Source organism: Dromiciops gliroides, chromosome 4 (genome assembly GCF_019393635.1).
Source record: "Dromiciops gliroides isolate mDroGli1 chromosome 4, mDroGli1.pri, whole genome shotgun sequence".
Taxonomy (NCBI): Eukaryota; Metazoa; Chordata; class Mammalia; order Microbiotheria; family Microbiotheriidae; genus Dromiciops; species Dromiciops gliroides.
Genome location: NC_057864.1, coordinates 396737135 through 396752012, shown reverse-complemented (window position 1 = coordinate 396752012; position 14878 = coordinate 396737135).

Genomic DNA, 14878 nt, shown 5'->3' with positions numbered 1-14878 from the left:
GGTGCTTTAATTATTCAAAGTCAAACCTGCAGTTCATTTGGTCTGAATAGGATTCTGTGACATGTTGGCCCATTGTTTCATTCTGTATGTAGTCTGCCTCTTTTTATTGGTGACTATGATGGTGTATATCCCATCAATGAGTGTCTCTTATCTTTTCCAAGTCCTAAACTGATCCTGCTCTGTATCTCAGTGGCAAGGGAATTCCGCTTAGGTGTCTTGTGGGTACAGAACCTCTCTCTTTAGAAAGAGAACTAGTAACATTCACCTACACGCTTGACAAGGGAGGACAAAGAAATGCCTTGGCAGCATGTACTTACTGAGATTCTGAATGCTCATATTAACTCTGCTCTTGACTTGGGTGGCCTGGCTCCAAGCACATTTTGAGTTTAGCTACCTTTCAGTGTTGCCTTGGGCAAAGTGGTGATTTAACATACTGCTCTTACCCATATGGCAAAGGAGAGAGCAGTTCTCTATGTTTCATTCTATAGAATTCGAGATATTAGGATTGGATTAGGCAGCAGGGGATTAACTGGTCCAGCCTTTTGTCATCTGACAAGTAAAGTAATTATCTCCATTTTATAGGTTAAGTCACTAGGGCTCAGAGAAGGGACTTGAGTAGCTGAAAAGAATCACTTAGTAAGTGGCAAAAGGGGAAAATGGAATTCGTTCTTCCTGTTGCCTAGTGCCATGTTTGAAGAGTTGGTATTATGTTGTTTGGATGGCCCCAGAAATGACCACTAATTGAACTGGGTGGAAACTGCAAAGGCAGATTCAGGTATAATACAAAAAACAAAACCAAAAACTTTTATATTAGTTATCCAAAATTGAATTGGTGGCTACATTAGGTAATAAGTTCCCATCAATGGAAGTCTACAAGCAAAGACTGGATAACGACTTATTCAGGTAAAAGTTGGTCTAGACACAGAAGTTCTTCACTTTAAAATAGGATAAATAGCTATAGATAATTGTTTCCATTGACTTCTTTTGTAATCTTATGAATTTTATGTTATTCATTTAAAAACATCACAAGGGGGCAGCTAGGTGGCACAGTGGATAGAGCACCGGCCCTGGAGTCAGGAGTACCTGAGTTCAAATCCGGCCTCAGACACTTAAGACTTGATAGCTGTGTGACCCTGGACAGGTCACTTAACCCCAATTGCCTCACTAAAAAAAACAAAAACAAAAACAAATTTAAAAATCGCAAAAAGAGGTTCATAGGTTTCACTACACACACACACATACACACACACACACACACACACACACACACACACAGATAAGAATCCCTGATCTAGTGTCTAAAAAGCCTTTGAGGTCACTTCCTCCCCAGAGATTCTTGCAAAAAAAAATCATTAGTTCTTACCAAAAGCAAAGTTGTTGATTCTACATTTCTCACTATGGCTGGGAGATGAGAGTTTATGGGGAGAAATTCTATGTCAAATTCTATTTAGAATACAAGTTCCTTGAGACCACTATTTGACCTATATCTTTTTACCTCTCCTGCTTAGCACTATTCGTCATGCCTAGAACTCTCCATCTCCTCATCTCTGCCTCTTGCTTTCTCTGGCTTCTTCAAGTCTCATCTCCAATATCACCTTTTGGGAGAGTGCATACTATTTACACTCTATATATCTTGTGTCGACATAGGTCATTACATATTGTCTTCCCTGGTAGACTGTGAGCTCCTCAAGGGTAGGGTGTGTCTTGTGCCTTTCTTTGCATCTGCAACACTTATCACAGTACTTGGCAAATAGTAAGCACTTAATAAATGCTAGTGTTTTTACAATAATGACAATGGTGACAACCCCTAATTCAACAGTCTTTCACAGACAATCCCATCAATGTGTTTTCTTTAAATTGGGAAGTAAAATTTATATATGTCCCCCTGTCAGTGGGAAACATAATATGAAAAGAAACTATTAGAGAGAAGCTCTGTTGTAATTGCAGTAGGGTTGCTTTGTCATATCAATTTGCTATTTCCACTGTTTGTTTTCCTAATGAAAGTTTTATGGTTTGTGGACATTCAGCACAATGGGGCAGGTCTAGTCGTACCATGCTGTGCTGGGTTACAATCCAATTGCTTTACTTGTGCAGAGCTACTACTTTTAGTTCATTCCTAGTCTTTTATTCCCCCAAAGTTCTATGACACATTCTTGGAGAAATGAATGCAAATTATTTTTATTTCATGGCGGGATAGGAGAATGGAAGGCCAGAGAAAGCATTGTGCTGCTCTTGCAAAAAAAAAAAAAAATCATTAGTTCTTGCCAAAAGCAAAGGAGTTGATCTCTCAACATGCTGCTGCATCTGATTGCTAATTTTCTTCTGCCCACTGTCCTGTGATAAACAGAATTGTCCAGTGATGGTGCCAAAGGGCAGGATATACTTTGATAACTCAGCAGGACTGCATCACTCTACCCACGACACATCCTATATTTTGTAGAAAGGCCAATCCTCAATATAGAAAGTAGAAAAGGACTAGGACATACTTTTATTACTTTTTCAGAATTGCCAAGGATGCCATAAGCATACCCCAGGCAGATTTAATTGTAATATTAATTAGCTGGTTCACTTATTCACTAATTAATTACAGAACCATAGAATAATAGGGCTGGAAAGGACATTGAGAGGTCATTTAGTTCACCCTCCCCCCCCCATACTTTCCCTTAAGGAGTTATAATGCTTATCCATGCTGGATAGATGAGGCTCTATCATCTCTTCAAAGACTTTCAAACAAGATTCAAGTCCAATGTACCTATAACATTTACTATGTAGAAGTTCTTCCAAATTCAGATGCAAATAGTGCTTTGCTCCAGGGCACTGATACATAAGGGGAGGGGGTAGTATTTCCTAACCCAGAGGCCATTTTTCCATTCTTCATCCCCAAGTCCAATTTTCAGAGTCACAGTAGGTATTCCAACTCTTTGAATACCCCTTTATACCTCTTAATGAGAGGACATGTTCTTGTTTGCCCAGTCACAGTGCTGGCTAGTTATGAGTCTATCTTCACGTTTAACTTAAATGCCTCTTACTACAGTCAATGTTGCCCTGCTTCTTTTCAAAGTAGGCTGAAAATAACTTATATGTGCTCTAATGTAATAATTCTTCTTTTGAAAAACCTCAACTTTCTTTTCTTTCCACAGGCTGAATGATCTCTTTTGTTTTACATTTTCCTTGGGTGTCTTGTCTTTTAACCTTTGAGTTTCCTACTCGTTGGAACCTTCACCATTTTATCCACATGCTTTATTCATGGAGACCATAGAGATCTGACAGGGGCTGTAACTCTCAGAGAGAATTGACCATGGGCGAAATTATTCAGTGGGTGAAATTTATCTTTGGGGCCCTCCCACTTCCCCTTCTGTGCACTTCCCACCTCCCCATTATTTCCCCGCTGCCAAGTCTATTCTTGACTCTCTGTCCTTTCAGAGCCTACACTACAGAACTCCACCCAGACCTTCCTTCCCTGAGTTATGTCGTTGTTTCTTGTATCGTATTTTCATATCTTTTTTTATAATAAAACTATTAAGGGTTGTCACTGATGATAGCTGCTTAAAAGTGATGAAATTGCTTAAAGAAAAATAATCTCCAACATTATTATATTTTATTTTAAATCAGAGAAGCAGAATAAAGTAGTGGGTAGAGTAACAGTCATAGAATCAGGAAGAACCTGAGTTCAAATCCTGCTTTTGTCAATGGCAATGTGGCCCCAGCAGGGGTGTGCTAGGAAAGACTTAACAACTAGCTCCCCAGGAAATAAAAATGTATACAACACACTTTTAAGTTGAATCAGAGTTATTCAACATTTTCCCTATGACTTTCTTAAGTCTAGACAATTAGCAAAACAAGAAATCAAATGCTGATTTATATCATTTGATCAGTGAGGAGCTGGTTCAGGCTAGCTCTGGTCTACCCTAGGGTCCTGAGCAAGTCATCTCAGCTCTCATTTTCCCAAATAATTCTCTAACCTATAAATTATAGGGAATTAAGGAAAACCATTGGTAGATGAAGTTTTCACATAAGATTCCCCAACATTAATGAAATAAGAGTTCTAGACCAAAATAAAATAAAAGTATGAATTGATCTGAAACAATTAATTCTAATATAAAGTTACCAAGATATACTTTAGAAAAGCCTGGAAAAAAATAACCCAAACAAACACTTCTCTCTAGCTATGCAAACAAAATAAAGCTATTCTGCATGGCTAACTCATTACGAGTGAATGGTTTCCAGTTTTGGCTCTGCTTTTACTCCAAGGGTCCATTCAGGTTTATATTTCCAATAGGAACATTGCAATAGTGGCTCATTCTTCAAGAGAATCATCAATGAGAGCATAATAAAGCTAAAGCACTTGGCAGCATTTTCTGACTGGAAAAAATAATTTCTTGACAAAAATGGTGGCTTTTTTTAAGCATACAGATGTTAATTTTATTAAATTGAAAACATTCCACTCCCTATTCACATTCTGTGAGCAATATTTCAGCTCTAATAAATGATCTATTTTATGTTTCCAACTAGTCAATTACAATGGGTACTAAAATGCCACCATAAAGCGAGCTGAAAATGGGTGAGTTCCAGCTCCCTTTGGATTTGGGGCAGATAATTTTTTCTGACCACAGATGCACATGTCTAGCTGTTTTCTGTGGCATTGTGCCTTCTACTGTAAACCAATATATTTATGTACCACATTAACTGGTAATGATTAAAGGAATAGGGCTCCTCTGGAAATAGAGGCCAAGGATCAACCAAAACAAAAAATGATTCAAAAGTGTAACATTCTGGATAAACCTTCATTAGCATCCTCTTCCAAAGCCTCATTTTGGCAAGGGGGTGATCCTGGCCTCCTGAAGCCTATGCCAGGGGAGCACGGACACCAGTGCTTCTATGCAGATGGACAAGCTTTGAGTGCTGGCCAGGCAAAGGTTGCATGCCTATCTTCTCAGGACTAGGCTAGCTAAGTCTGAAAAGCTCATCACCAGGCAAGCTTCAGAATGAGGAAATTGGGAGGACATAGTCATTCTGGATGGCTACCTTGGAAATTGTAGAGAGGTTGCAATCTGAATGCCCAAAGAAAATACTCCTACCAAAGAAATTACAAATCCCTGGGATACTTAAGTGTCCTGGGAAAATGGGGCTGTGGGAAAAGCATTTGGATTTGGGGTTGGAGAACTTGAGTTTGAATTTCAGCAGCTCTGCCACTTGCTACCTTTGTGACCTTGGGCTCCAGTTCTTTATCTCTAAAATGATGGGATTGGGTTAGATGACCTCCAAGATACTTTCCAGCTATAAATCTATGATCTCACAAAAAGGGAAAATAGATTTCCTTATTTCCATTATCAGTGATTCAGAGGCTGGTTAGATTAAATTAAAGAAGTCATTTCTATTGATTTGTTTTGGCTATCAAGAAATCTGACTGTTTTCCCTCCATGGTTAATCTCAGCCTGGGTTGGGAGGAAGGGTATTCGGTGAGGGGCAGGAGTCTGGCAAAAACCCCAGAGGAACAGAATCAAGACAATCATCAATATACTGGACATGGGGTTGAAAATGACCAGGTATCAATTCACTGTTTAGAGCAGATAACAGTAATAATATCTAACATTTATATAGCACTTTAAGGTTTGAGAAGCACTTTACAAATATTATTTTCTTTTAAATTAAAAACTCTGGGAGGTAGGAGTTACAGAGTTAGAATGAATTAGGAATAATGCAGCAGGTCTTGAGTTCACAAGAAGTGAGTTCAAAACATGTCTCTAATGGTTGCTAGCTGGGTGACCCTGTAAAAACAATTCCCCCTCTTGGAGCCTCAGTTTACTCATCTATAAGGATACTAATAAAAGGTTCATAAATTCAGAAATTATTTATTCTTACCTTGCATTTTAAAGATGAAAGAATGAATTTCAAAGAGGGGAAGTCACATGACAAGGGACCAAAGAAGGAGAGGTTTGTTTGATTCTAGGTCCTCAGACACCAGACCTAAGGTCCTGAGTAGTGCAATCAATGACTCTCCCAAAGTGGTCACCTATATTTGAATTAGCACTTTTCAAAGTTAAAATTATGTAAAAATATGATTATTGCTTCCAGTCCAATGGATATGTGCAGTATGAATTTGAATAATGCAGCCTCTTCAGGGAAATTCATTATTCACACCAATAGGAACCGAGAAGATATACTTATTCTATTGAATGATGTTGCCCTCATTCATACTATCCAAAAAAACTAGCAAAGGAAAGTACTTTGTACACCTGAAAATCAGACATAAACATGAGCTATTCAGCCAGGAGAGACTCTGTTCACAGCACTTGAAAGAGTGATTAAGGGATTAAGCTAAATCTGGGTTTGATGGGAAGTCATAGGTCAGTCACAAGAAGTCATCTCCCCAAAAGGATCAAAGAGATGGGATTCCTAAATTTAGCCACTTTGGCATCCAAGAACCATAAATGAACAACCAATTGGGTTACTGAACATGTAGAGGTGGAATTTCTAATTGTAATAAAAATTTACAACAAAATTAAAAACAACACATAGTTAATGACACACATTGGTTATTGTACTTCTTAGTAATTATCAAAAAATGAAAAAAAAAACTTACATAAATGGTCGTAATTAGAACCATAGGATTATAGTACCATAAATTTAGAGCATGAAGGAACCTTGAAGTCACTGAGTCCAACTCACTTATTTTATGGATCAAGAAACTGAGGTTCCTTAGGTTAAATGCCCAGTCATCCAACTAGGACATCTCTAAGGCAAGATTTGAACATAGGCCTTCTTGACTTCATGTACAACACTCTATCTGTAATACTCCACCTTGGATTAGTATTATTTTATTTTACTTTTTTATTTTTAGTATTACTTTTATACTGCCAAATAAAATTTGGTTTTTCTTTTCTCTGTTAATCTTCTATCTAGAATCAGTATAATCTTCAGTAATTTTCCTTGATATGAGTACTATTTAACTATCATATCACATACACACAAATACTGTTGCATGTATAATAGTAGAAGTAGCTGAAATTGATACAGCTTTGCAAAGTGCTTTTCACACATATACACAAACACACATATTCATAGTATGTGGGCTTTGAAGGCTCATAGGGAAAGTCAGTAAGAAACCTGTTGTTGTTTCTCCTTCCTTCTGGAAGAAGACCATGTTATCAGGGTGATACCATTACTTGCACTGAATTGGATTTAAGTGAGGCAGGGCTGTGCGAGGTTACCAATCTCACTCTCTTTTCCAGAGTCATCTGAGTCCAGTGGCAAGATAGATATCAGGACAACTGGAGATGGCCCCAGATGTTTAAGGCAATTGGAGTTAAGTGACTTGCCCAGGGTCACACATCTAGTAAGTGTCTGAGGTGAGGTTGACTCCAGGGCCAGTGCTTTATCCACTGCACCACCTAGCTGTCCCAAGAAACCTGTAGTAACATATCTAATATCCTTCCAATCAGGAACTAGGTTGCTATGACTCTGAAGTGGAGAGCTAGCTTCTGCTTATCCCCAAGGGATAGCAATGGTTGTCTCTTTACCCCAGAAGTCTCTAAACTTAAATGCAGTTTTGGGTGATAATACTTTACAAGAGTGTGCAGGAACCAGCTTATATAACAATCAGCTGATTGTTAAGTTTTTGGTGTGAGCATTTACACCTCAGGATTTGTCAAATGTTACAAATCAGGGCTCAATTTATTATTTCATTGAAAGTCTAGACTGAAGGAAGTGATGGAGAAAACATTAATGATACAGATGAATCTTAAAAGTGTGTCATGCATACTTGTTAAACATGCTTACCAGCACCCCATCCATTCCCTGGGAATATTTTTCCTTCTTTCCAACTAGGAAAAGTCCTTTCCCCTTCTCACTTTGAAGTGTTTGAGGCACCAATGCTACTAAGTCAATGGGGGAGAATCAAGCTAAGTCTTATTTTGTCATCTTAGCTCAAACACATTTTCTCCTAGTGATAGAACTCAATCATTAGGACAATAATATATGCCCATCTGTGGTATGTTTCCATAATCACAACTGTTCCAAAGAACCACATGTGCATAAGAACCTCAACCTGAAAAGACAAAAATTGCTCACAGGAAGTAAAAGGTGTCCCTACTGCCTGGAAAACATCATCTATGGCCACCTTCCACTTGCACCTAATACTAAGATTCAGGCAGGTGTATAATCTCCAAAATTTTATCTACTCTCTCCTTCCTATATTAATGCCAAACTCCTGAAAAACTCCATTAATCACATACCAGCTGCTGTCTTACCATTTATATTTTAGTTTTTGTATTGGTGAATATGAGATGAGAAATACATATTACCCAGATATTGGCACATAGTTGGATGGGTAGCTAATTGCATTAGTCTATCAATACATATGTCTTAGACAGACATTGCATATAGACAATGAGCTGCGTTTACAGTTGAATAGGAGGAGGAGATTAGATTGAATCACTTTTGGGACAATGCACAGAAATTTCAATAATACCAAGCTTCACTCTGCCACAGAAGCCAATGTTTTCAAGTCTAATATTCTCTTAGAAATGTTGTGAATCATATACCAAAGTCTCAAGAAAAATACTGTGGGAAATGCAAAAAGCAATGGAACATATTAGAACATATGAGAGCAAATAGGCTTCATGCACAAAATATTAAAATCAAGAAATGATGGAAAGGGAACTGGGTTTGGATTACCTAGTTTCATAGTATCATAGGTCAGGAATTAGAAGTTACCTTAAAAGCCATAAGAGTGCACCCCCTCATTTTACATACAGGGAAACTGAGACTCACATGAATTAAGTGAATTATCCAGGGTTATACAGCAATAAATGAATGAGGCAGGATTTCAACTCTGGTCTTCCAGATTCCATTCCCAGAACTGTCCAGCTACCTAAAGAGAACAGCTTCCCCAACAGGGAATTAAACCAGTCACCCACTCTACCAAGGAGGAGGACATTAAAATCCTTACTTCTATGCTTACAGTGTGTGCGACCTTGTATCATTTATGTGAACTCACTAAATCCAAGTGCTCTAATTTGGGGACTGGATTAGATGACCTATGCAGTTCCTTTCAGCTATTTATCTATGATGTCATGAAGGGGAGGAAAACTTCCAGTGTGTTAGGTAGATTTTCTTTAGAAAACAAAAAAGATCACGCAGGATAAGGGTGCCTGGATGAGTTGTGAGTTAGAACCAAGGAGTGCATACTCACACTGATTAAAGTGGAGATCGAACAACATTTTGAATTAGGTATGATGAACATGTACATTTGTCTTCATGGCTGAAAACACAATATTCCCTTCCATGCTAAATTGCAAGTTTATCCATACCAGCAAACACTGTGCTAACCACTGTAATCCCCACAGGAATCAGTTCAAAACCTGTCATTCAGGATTAGTTCAGTCAATGTTTGTTCTTAATGATGGGGGTAATGATCTTGTTCTGACCTACCCATGACCTATTGTAGGTAGTAGCCAGCAGCGTCAGTTAGTTTTATTTCTTTTGTTTGTATGTTTTTGGCGGGGCAATGAGGGTTAAGTGACTTGCCCAGGGTCACACAGCCAGGAAATGTCAAGTGTCTGAGGTCAGACTGGAACTCAGGTCCTCCTGAATCCAGGGCCAGAGCCCTATCCACTGTGCCACCCAGCTGCCCTAATTTTATTTCTTTTAAGAAAAATGTTACATCCTCTAATCAGGTCTTTCAAGTTACAAAAGATTAAAATTTACGTGAACAAGATGGACACAAGTATTGAGCATATTCCATCCACTGGGGCATCTGAATCCAAGGTACACCGGTTCACTGATACATAGGAATACCCTAAGAGGTTCATGGGTAGATTTCAGGGGCTTCATGCAATTTGGTTTTAAAAAATATTTTGATAACTGTCTTTCATTATAATTGGTTTCTTTTGTAATCCAGTTATTTTATTGTATGCATTCAAAACAGAGGAGTCCATAGGATTCACCAGAATACTGAGGTGTCCATGAGATAAAAGAAGGTTAAGAACCCTTGGCCTAGAACAAGAGCCCTGTGAGCGTCTACCATTTGAGGGCCAGACTAAGTAAACTCAGACATCAGGTTGGATGTAGGATGACAAAAGTTTTGGTCACAGCAACTCTAAAAGATGATCCAATAAGTTGTGGAGAGCTTCTGAACACCATCAGTGGAAGGTAGAACCACACAGACAAAATCATCTGCTCTTCAAAATAGTCTTAACAGATAAAGAAAATTCAAAATGGGTTGGGTAGCACAGAAATACTTGAAGAGTATTATATAGTTCCAAACCAGAGGACAGCATTGAGAGTCTTCAGGCTTTCACAATTCGCTATAGAAAAGAGCAAGTAGAGAAAATTCAAGCCTTAGGCACACAACTGCTTAGACATGTAGCATTTCTAAGCATAATAACTTTTTCAAAGGTGCCATAAAAGAATAGCAAACCATTTTAATAGAATAAAAATCTTTTCCTACAATACAGAGAGTTACAAAACTATTTCAAAGGCCATTTACTGAAGACCCAAAAGGAAGGTTTTAAGTTTTTAAAAGTTGGTTTAAGGAAAGACAGGAATCAATGGCTCAAAAAGAAAGAAAAAGGAATTTCACTAACAATGAGAAACATAGGTCTTAAAAAATAAAGAAAATCAGTCCCTTTACTGTGGGGAAAGCAAGGGAAGGTGATAAGAGTTGGCAATTAGAATGGATTTAAATTTTTAGAAGACAAAGGTATAAGAGGTTGAGAGGTTTCCTCCTTGGGAACAATGAAGGACCAATGAGAGGCATGGGGATGTGGAATGAATAGAGAGTTGACTTCACGGACAGGAAGACCTGAGTTCAAGTCTTCCCTTTGACACAAAGTGGCTCTGTGCCCCCAGTAAGTCATTAAGCCTCTCAATGATACAATCTCTAAGATTTTAAGTTGCCAAGAAGATTCAAACTTGAATTTGTAGGAGTTTCTTCCAGGAGTTTCCTATGCCAATGAAACCACTGGCCCATCTTCTATTCATATTAAAGTTAAGTAGAACATGGAATCTCTCTGCAGTTAGAAAATTAGATCAGTTGCCACAGTGGTCATTCTATGGAGAGATTTAATAATAGCCATTTTTTTCTAAATGTTTTATAAATAAATGAATATATCCAAGAGATGGGATCACATAATTTGAACGGGGAAATAACAATGAGCCGGAATAGATTTCTGAGGTACATTGGAAGCACAAGAAAACTAAATCAAAGTGATAGTGGCCAGTGATGAAGACTTTGCCTCAGGACACCAGATTTAAAGGGTGATGACAGAACTTGAAGTTCTTTAGTAGCATAGAAAAAAAAAGCTTAGGGCCTAATTAGTAAGATTATTAAAATAAAATAGGAAACAACTAGGTATAGAGAGAGCAGCTAGGTCGTGAAGTGGAGAGAGCACAAAACATGGAGTCAGGAAGACCTGCATTCAAATCTACTCTGTCACTTCCTAGCCGTGTGACCCTTGCCAAGTCACTTAACTCTGCTTACCTCAGTTTTCTCCTCTGTAAATGAGATGGAGAAGGAAATGGCAAACCACTCCAGGATCTTTGCCAAGAAAACCCCAAATGGGGTCATGGAGAGTTGGATGCGACTGAAATGACTGAACAACAAAGGGATAGAGAAGTGAGCTCTGCCCTTGCCTGCCTGAATCCCCCAAGTGATAGCCTCACAATGGTGTCCTGCAGGGTACTCTCCCTCTCTTGTTAAACTGAGGAGATGTTTTATGATGTTTGTCCCAGATGCAGTTTGTAGAAATTATTCAAGGTATCGAAAATTCCTAATTATGGCTCTGCATAATTAATCAACCAAAAACCATATATTAAGTGACTGCTATTTTCCAGGCACTGTGAGAGTCCCTGTTCTAAAGGAACTTACATTTTATTTGCGGGGAGGGGGTGGGGTGGGGAGACAATATGTATATGTGTAAGTATATGTAATAATGCATGTATATAGAGAATAAATAAAAAATAAATATATGGCAGTGAGGAAGGGGAGGGGCCAGCATATGGAAGAACAAGCAAAGATTTCATGTAGAAAGTAAGACTTGGATTAGGTGAGTCTTGAAGGAAGTGAGAGATTCTATGAAGGAGAAGAGAGGAGGGATTGCATTCTAATCACAGGGAGATAGCCAATGTAAAGGCACCAAGATGGAAGACTGAATGCCAAGGCAGCTAGGTTGCATAATGGAGAGCTCTGGGTCTGGAGTCAGGAAGTTCTGAGTTGAAATCTGGCCTCGGGCCCTTATTGGATATGTGACCCCTCTCTGCTTCAATTTCCTCAACTGTAAAATGAGAACCATAGTAGCATCTATCACCCAGGGTCATTTTAAGGATCAAATGAGATAATGTAAAGCGCTCAACATGGTGCCTGCCATATAACAAGGCACTTAAAAACACTGCTAATTTTTTCCTTCCTTCCTTCCTTCCTTCCTTCCTTCCTTCCTTCCTTCCTTCCTTCCTTCCTTCCTTCCTTCCTTCCTTCCTTTCTTCCTTCCTTCCTTCCTTTCCTTCTTTCCTTCCTTCCTTCTATCCTTCCTTTCTTCTTTCCTTCCTTCCTCCCTTCCTTCCTTCCTTCCTTCCTTCCTTCCTTCCTTCCTTCCTTCTTTTCCTTCCTTCCTTCCTTCCTTCCTTCCTTCCTTCCTTCCTTCCTTCCTTCCTTCCTTCCTTCCTTCTTTTCCTTCTTTCCTTCCTTCCTCCCTTCCTTCCTTCTTTTCTCCCTCCCTCCCTTCCTTCCTTCCTTCCTTCCTTCCTTCCTTCCTTCCTTCCTTCCTTCCTTCCTTCCTTCTTTCCTTCCTTCCTCCCTTCCTTCTTTCCTTCCTTCCTCCCTTTCTTCTTTCCTTCCTTCCTCCCTTTCTTCTTTCCTTCCTTCCTTCTTTTCCTTCTTTCCTTCCTTCCTTCCTTCCTTCCTTCTTTTCTCCCTCCCTTCCTTCCTTCCTTCCTTCCTTCCTTCCTTCCTTCCTTCCTTCCTTCCTTCTTTTCCTTCTTTCCTTCCTTCCTTCCTTCCTTTCTCCCTTCCTTCCTTCCTTCCTTCCTTCCTTCCTTCCTTCCTTCCTTCCTTCCTTCCTTCCTTCCTTCTTTCATTCCTTCCTTCTTTTCCTTCTTTCCTTCCTTCCATTTGTAGGATACAAAGAGAAAGTCAATTTGGCCAGGTGGTCATGCACATGCAGGAGATGCATGAATAATGAGGCTTTAAAAATCTAACAGAAGAGCGTATATTTTTATCCTAAAAGCAATAGGGAGCCCCAGAAAATTACTTCCTGGAATTACAGGAAGTAATTGACTTTACAAACAGGGCAAAGGCATTCCTTACATTATAATTTTTTTTTTACTCCCTATGCTCTTCTTCTTTTTTTTTAATTAATAAAGTATTTTATTATTTTTCTGTTACATGTAAAGATAGTTCTCATCTTTTGTTTACACAAGCTTTACAACTTCAGATTTTTCTCCCTCCCTCCCCTCCCTTCCCCCTCCCCTAGACAGCAGGTAATCTGATATAGATAGATAGATAGATAGATAGATAGATAGATAGATAGATAGATAGATAGATAGATATAGATATAGATATACACACACACATACATATATATACATATATATATACATATACACATATATATATTCACATAATAACATTAATCCTATTTATGCATTAGTCATGTTATAAGGGAAAAAATCAGAGCACTGATGAAAAACTTCAAAATAGAAAAAAAACAACAGCACCAAAAACAAAAGAAATAGTATGTTTCATTCAGCATCTATACTCCACAGTTCTTTTTTTTTTTCTTGGATTTGGAGATCCTCTTCCATTATGAGTTCCCTGGAACTCTTCTGTACCATTGCATTGGTGAGAAGAATATAGTCCATCACAGTAGATCAACACTCAATGTTGATGATACTGTGTACATACATTATAATTTTTACATCTTTTGCAAAATATTGTGGTTCTAGTGCAGGACTTCTTAAACATTTTCTACGCACAACCCTTTTTCATCTGAAAAATTTTTTATGTGACCCTGGGTATATGGATATATGAAATACATAACCTTTACTGCTGCTAAATTTTTGCAATCCCCAAATTTAGTTACACAATCCCACATAGGGTAGTGACCCACAGTTTAAGAAGCTTTGGTCTACTTGAGGTTCACATGAATATCAGAACATTTGGGTTTTAGGTGCAGCTCTAAAACTTACTGGCTGTATCTAATTACTTCAACTTTCTATTCCCTCTTTGATTACCCCTTTAACTTTATTGCTTCTCCCTTGTGTTATTGAAAAAATCTCCTAACCTCTCTTCCTCAATTCAATCCTTCCCCACTAATCTGTGCTGTTATCAGATTAATAGTTCTTAAATCATCTTTTATCATTTCACCTCCCTGCTCAAATGGCTCTCCATTGTCTGATATATTAAATCCAAATTCCTTAATCTCACATTCAAGTCTCTCTGTCCTATGATTCCAAGCCACCTTTCTAGCCTTAACTCCAAAGTAAGCATTCAAGATTCTAGTCAAACTGGCTTATGCTCTATTTTCTGAAAACACAAGCTCCCATCCAGTTGCCTTGTATGAAAATACTAGCCCATATATCATCTTTTGCAAGAGCAATTGTTTTTTTAAATGTCTCTGAAATCTACATTATGAATGAACAGCATTTTATTTGGGAGCAAAGAACTGCAAAAGTTGTCTGTAGGTCTATTATGAATGTTTTCTTATCACAAAATGAAGACTGTCTCCCCTTCCAACAATGGCTTTTTTATTTTAAAAACTGAAGGCTCACTAATAGAATCTCAAAATTGTTCAGTCTCAATCTTTCTATGCCTGTCTGAGATTCTCCTTATTTTTTTTCTTTAAAAAGATTGTTTTGTTCAAATTGCATTGATATTAGACAC